We start from the raw sequence: 6,000 nt of genomic DNA on the forward strand, positions 1-6,000 counted from the left end.
TGTGTTCACGCTGTGGTTATTGTTGCATTTGAAACGACAGACAAACCTAATTTACTTGCATCAATCACGTCCGGATTCACCTGTCAACTACGTGCAAGCGCGTGTGCACGGGGAGGACATTTTGGGCAAATTCAGTTGGACTTCCTGACAAGGATCCAGACGTGATTTGATGTCATTTTATGTGCATAACTGCAGAGGTGCAGGGTTTTCTACTGTGCCTGTATTTCTGGTGACACACTAAGCTTTTTATAATTAGGCCGCTAATTCAATGCACTTCAGGCCTTCTACTGCACAACAGCCTAGGAAACAAGAGGACCTTTGAAGTCACACTGTGATATGTTTGCTGTGATCTTCATGACTTGTGGTGCCACACAGGCAACAGCAAGCCTTCAACAACTCTGTTTTAATCTTGGCACCTTCACATTTTGCATTATTCATCCTTTATATATATATATATATATATATATACTGTGCACATGTCAAAAAAAAAAACAGCTTTCTCCAAATCAATATGCTATTTGAAATGTATTAGTTTCAATTAGTGGAGCCAAATGAATTCTGAAAGGCAAGTCCTATTTCCTACGGATAGGGCTCTCTGTCAATTGTTGCAGAAATTGTACATTAGTCGTTTTATTTTATTTTTGAATTACTCATTTTATTTCCCCCCTTCTTGGAAATGTATGATGCCTGGTGATAAAGAGTTGAACCACACGTTAGATATGTTTGCTTCAGTGGATAGCTGCACAAGGGAGAACCTTCAAGAGAAGGATTTCCATGAAATACAAGAACAGGACATATAATTTAACGAGATATGTTGCTGTAATGTGGGGGTGGATGTTACATATAATATGAGAGCAATTACTCCTTTCTGTCAAGATTAAACCAATCCAAGACCTGAGCATACTCAGTGCAAACTTGCACACTTGCACGAACATGTCAAGTAGTCCTGATTGTTAGAGAGAAACTAGAAAAGTGAAGAGGGGACTATTACTGTGCAGCCAGGTGTCCTGTCCTACTCTTTATTTAAAAGTGAACACAATGTCTGAAAACAGCTACAACCATATCACATATATTTTCTGAATGCATGTTTAGGACGACAGCTTGTTACTGTACAGTCGATGAACTCTCGGCTGCAAAATCATGCATCTGCTGAGCTGTAAAACATGCTGTAGTGTGGGGGATAAGAAAATCCACCGTCCTTGAATGCTGCACAGCCAGAAATAAGCACAAAATAACTCAGTGGAAGGAATGACATTGACATGAGTTCATTGCTGAGAACAGCACCTTCTGATCTTGCACATGTCCTTAGACAGGGCAGTGAAAACAGCAATCAGAAGGCGAGCCAGTACTGCCATCCTCCTCAGAGGGATCACTTCTTGGTCACCATTTTTTGGCACGGCTGTACAAACAAATTGAGATTCATACAAGTGAGGGCTCTGGGCAGCAGGTGCTACTGTTGCAACTCCGCTGCACGCCAGACAGCTCCCTCTCTCTACAAGCCATTCCCGCCAGAACGCCTCTGCAATGAGGGGGTAATTGGACTGATCACACTCTGTTTACCCATTATGCTGCTAAAATGAAGTAGGTTGTTCCCAAACACACAGTGACAGGCCGGGGAGGGAGGAGGAGCCTCTTCCATCAATGACACGTCTTTTAATCTGTACTAACCTTGGGCCAGGAGAGCATTCTGCGGATTTCAGCATGTTTGTGTCTTTTTGCGCGCCTGTGTGTGTGTGAGAGAGAGAAAGGGAGAGCCTGTGTTAATATGTGAAGAAATATCTGCGGGTTTAAGAGTTTTAATGTGTCCTAGTGTGCGTGTATATATGGCCCACATCCTGCGCGTGCTTGAACTATGACAAGGAATATTGCATATTCCTGGGTGGCAAACATCTCCGATTCTGCATAAATCTGAACCGCAGTGAAAAGGAATAAGAGAAAAAGAGAGATGATAGGGTATGAATGAAAACTGTGTATATCAGTGTAGCTCATTCATTTTTATGTGCTCTCCTCCCCAGTGTAGATCATTAGCAAGATTATCAGATGTAATCATCTCATTCTGGTGGCGCATAACTTAGGCAGTCCCCGCAAACAGCTCCATCCTCTCTCCTGTTTCTACTGAAGACAGGGAGCAAACTCTAAAGCTTTCAGGACAAAATCCCATTTGTGCATCCGCTGTCTGCATCCCAAGCTTGTTAGTTCCAACACTTCAGTGATCCCGGCGGAGCAGACGCATAGGCAGTAGCAGGAACCATAATGGCCATCACCCAGACAGCCCACACTCGCATGCAGGAGATGAACAGCAAGGTGCACACTCCACTCGGCTATACCCATGCCATTAAAAAGAGAAACTCTCTTTTATTGCAGATGGCAACACTTATTTTGTACCTCCTTCATCGTCTAGATGAAACAAAGGCATTTTAAAATCACAGTGGGAGTAGTTTAGGACAGTTTGCCACTATAATAAACTGGCCCTGTCACTAAAAATACAACGCTGCTCATTGGTGAATCACTGGATTACTATTATCTCTTTGATGTCTTTGTTCTTGAGCCTTTTCCCTGTACATGAACACAGGGACGAGCCTGTCGAGATATCAATACAATTTGCTTGATCTCCCACAGCTGCAGCTCATCTTTAGTAACAGTTTGCAGGATTTGCTCAGATGTTCCGGGTCAGTTATAATTTGTGTTCCTTCATCCATATTCTTTAACATGATCCATATTGTTTAAAGGCTATTGTCAGTTTATTGCAACTTAGATTGTCATAATTTGGCCATTGTGTCTGTCAGTAATGATAATATTGTACCCATCAAAGTAAGTGCTGTTTCTGGAAACAGGGAGACATGATGAGAGGGAAAACACAAGCAGTCAGATGATCAACTTGTACGCCAACAGTTCAGCTACATTGTACAACATTCTTTGCAGGTAAAATATTTAGTGAGCTCTCCCAGCATGTCCCTTTTTTCAATCCTGTCTCCTTGCATTTACATTCATATACACATAATAGAGCAACAGCAAAAAGGTAAGAAACGTAATATTACCCCAAATATTTTTTCTATCAATATAATGAGGAAATTATGTTAATAAACGTGTCCACTAAATCTCAAAATGGTGAAACTGAGCATATCAGTCAAATGTTTACTGACAATGTATGTCATTAGTTTTCCCTACAGTGCAATATGCGCTCTTGCAATACAAAATCCACTATTAGTAATTGAGCATGATAAACATTATATCTGGTTATGTTTAGACACTCACAAGGCTTCCCTAAGGGGCGACAGAACGATAGACGAGAGTTACACGTGTAAACATGATGTAAACATGGTCACAGTAAACACAACGAAGATGGCGAGAGCCGGAGCCTCAAAATGCTTAAGAGACATAAATTAAAAATCCATGACAAAGAGAGTTATAAATGCCTTTAGTTTTTGTTGACTAAAAATAATAAATGTTTACATTTTTGTGGAAAGAAAATCTAAATATTTACAGGAGTGAGTTTGCAGGTTCTCTCCTCCAACATGCAAGTTGGGTGGAATTCATCCCTAAAATCGACACACCTAAGCAGGAATGTGTCCGTCTCTGTCAATCATGAGATGGCCTGACAACCTCGGCAGGCTGGTTTCCCGTCATGTGCCAAATGTATGCTGGAAAAAGTAAGTAAAACCCAGAGTAGGGTTATTATGTAAGGCAAAATAAATGAATTCTTCTATTAAACTACTTCTGGGAGTGTATGTGTGTGTGTGTGTGTGTGTGTGTGTGTGTGTGTGTGTGTGTGTGTGTGTGTGTGTGTGTGCGCATTATGTGGCTCCAAATGTTTTTTTAATCCAATTAGCTCAAATATGTCACCACAATATAACCGACAGATATATTAACACAATTATGAAGCTGCTCTGTTCATTTCTAATGAACTTGTTTGTTTATTGATACTGGAGAGCAGACACCATCTGTTATCCAGCAGAAATTCTTTGACCCACTTTGAAAATACCAGATCTGTCTCTGAATGGGAAATACCAGCAATTGTATGATGCACAAGGGCAGTTTGACTTGCATTAATGAACATTTCAACTCTTTTGAACCTTTGCCCAGTTGTTAGCATATGCCACTAACTGCTGTGTCTTCAGCATGGATGTCTCCCATGGGGGTGTTTTACCCCATGGGAGACATCCACGAGGACACATTGCATCTTCTCAATGGAGCCTATTTCTAACATCATAAGACAAACGGAGAGAGGACTCTTTAAAGCCATACTTGCGTAAAATGAGACCGGCCATAAAAAGTGAAGCTGTACTTATGCATAATTGATTTACAATATATTGAAGAGTGAAATTAAGACGGGATTGGTGAGAAACATGGTAAATGTGCTCATCTGGTTCCTACAGAATAAGGATGATATTTCTGTCTGAGAACAAGTCGTGCCTTACAGTGCGGCTGCAGCTCATTTACAGTTTATACTGTATAAATCACATTATGTTGTATGTTAAAGTTGAGGCAAAGCATCCCCTGAATCTACAAAGTGACCTCTGTTATCACCAGAACAGTATCAGTAAGACATCATCTTATAGACACAATCTTGGCTCTCTGGTTTTCTAGCTTAAGGACATCTTTTATGTTCACAAAAACTGCTTAGACAATATTGTGGGAGGAATATATGCATGCTTAAAACTCTAGTGGTAGTCTTATTTAAGTTAGTTCCAGTAGGAGTGGATGGCAAACAACAACAGGAATAGATTAGGTTAGAAAAGTGATAAAACAAAATAAAAAAACAGCACGACGAGTTCACCCAAATCCCTTCTCTCCTTGTTAGCATTAGGGTGATGTTGGGCAGATTTATAGCAGTATAACATGACAAATTAAAAGGAACCAGTACGTGTTTGGAATGACAACCGATGAAGAATTTTCCCTGCTCCAGCATCATAAACAAGTAATGGTTGTATTCTTTACTGTCGTGTTGTATTTTATGCTGACAAGAGAGAAGCCAGAGGAAAGAAATGTCTTCCCCATTATGGATTGTGTCCCACATTTATACATCCGCTGTGTGGACTAACTCGGACTTTCAGTGGGGTTCCTGTAGGCTTTCCTCACAGACTGAGAGGAAAGTCGATACCACTGAAACCCTTTCCAACCTTTAAAATATTTGTTTTTTTAACGAAAGAGGACTTCAGAACTTGACCAAAGGTGTTGTGTCTTCTGCTCCCTCACCTTTATGGGTATAATGGCAGGCAATTGCTTACCCCTTTTCTTCCCACCACACACATGTACATCACACCACATCCTCTTTGTCTCCCTCTCCTTTTTGGTCTGTTTGTCTTCCTTTCAAGTACATTCCCACCACCACCCATGCCCAACCCTCTATCTATGTGCCTCCACTTGCACTTCCTCGCTTCTTTCCCATCTCACGCCTTTTGAAGTCTGAGACAGCTCGAAATCCAACGTGATTCTTTTTTTGGACAGCCAAGGGGAAATGGTTCGGAAAGATGGGCTCAAGTTCGATTACAGCTGTTAATCAAAAATCTACACTGCCAAGCATGGCGTGATGTGAGAAATGATTTTGGTTTCGATGTGTCAAAGTCACTATATGTTACATGCACGGGCCTATATGAAGATATATTGTCCTGTACATCCGGACACATTACTCACTGGGCAGAATTAGAACAATGAAAACTTGCTAGGACAATACAGAATATACACCCGTGAAGATATGCAAGAGAGGAGAAAAGAAACTGAAAACAGAATAAATACACAGCAAGTATCCATGCTCAAGCTACTGTATCTTCTATGCCTCAGTGCAAGTCATTCACCATATATTACCATTCTGCAAACCATGGAGTATGTCCTCTGACTGTTTTTGAGCATTTACTCTCAAAGGTTTCTATATTTTTTATGTGATTGTAACATCTATCCAATAAATCTGATGGCATGTTATTGTTTATCGATAAATAAGACAATCCTGGAAGCAGCATGCATTATGGCCTGCCAAATTGTTTTTTGTTTGTTTTAAGACGC

This window comes from Taurulus bubalis (assembly GCF_910589615.1).
Source record: "Taurulus bubalis genome assembly, chromosome: 14".
Classification (NCBI taxonomy): Eukaryota; Metazoa; Chordata; class Actinopteri; order Perciformes; family Cottidae; genus Taurulus; species Taurulus bubalis.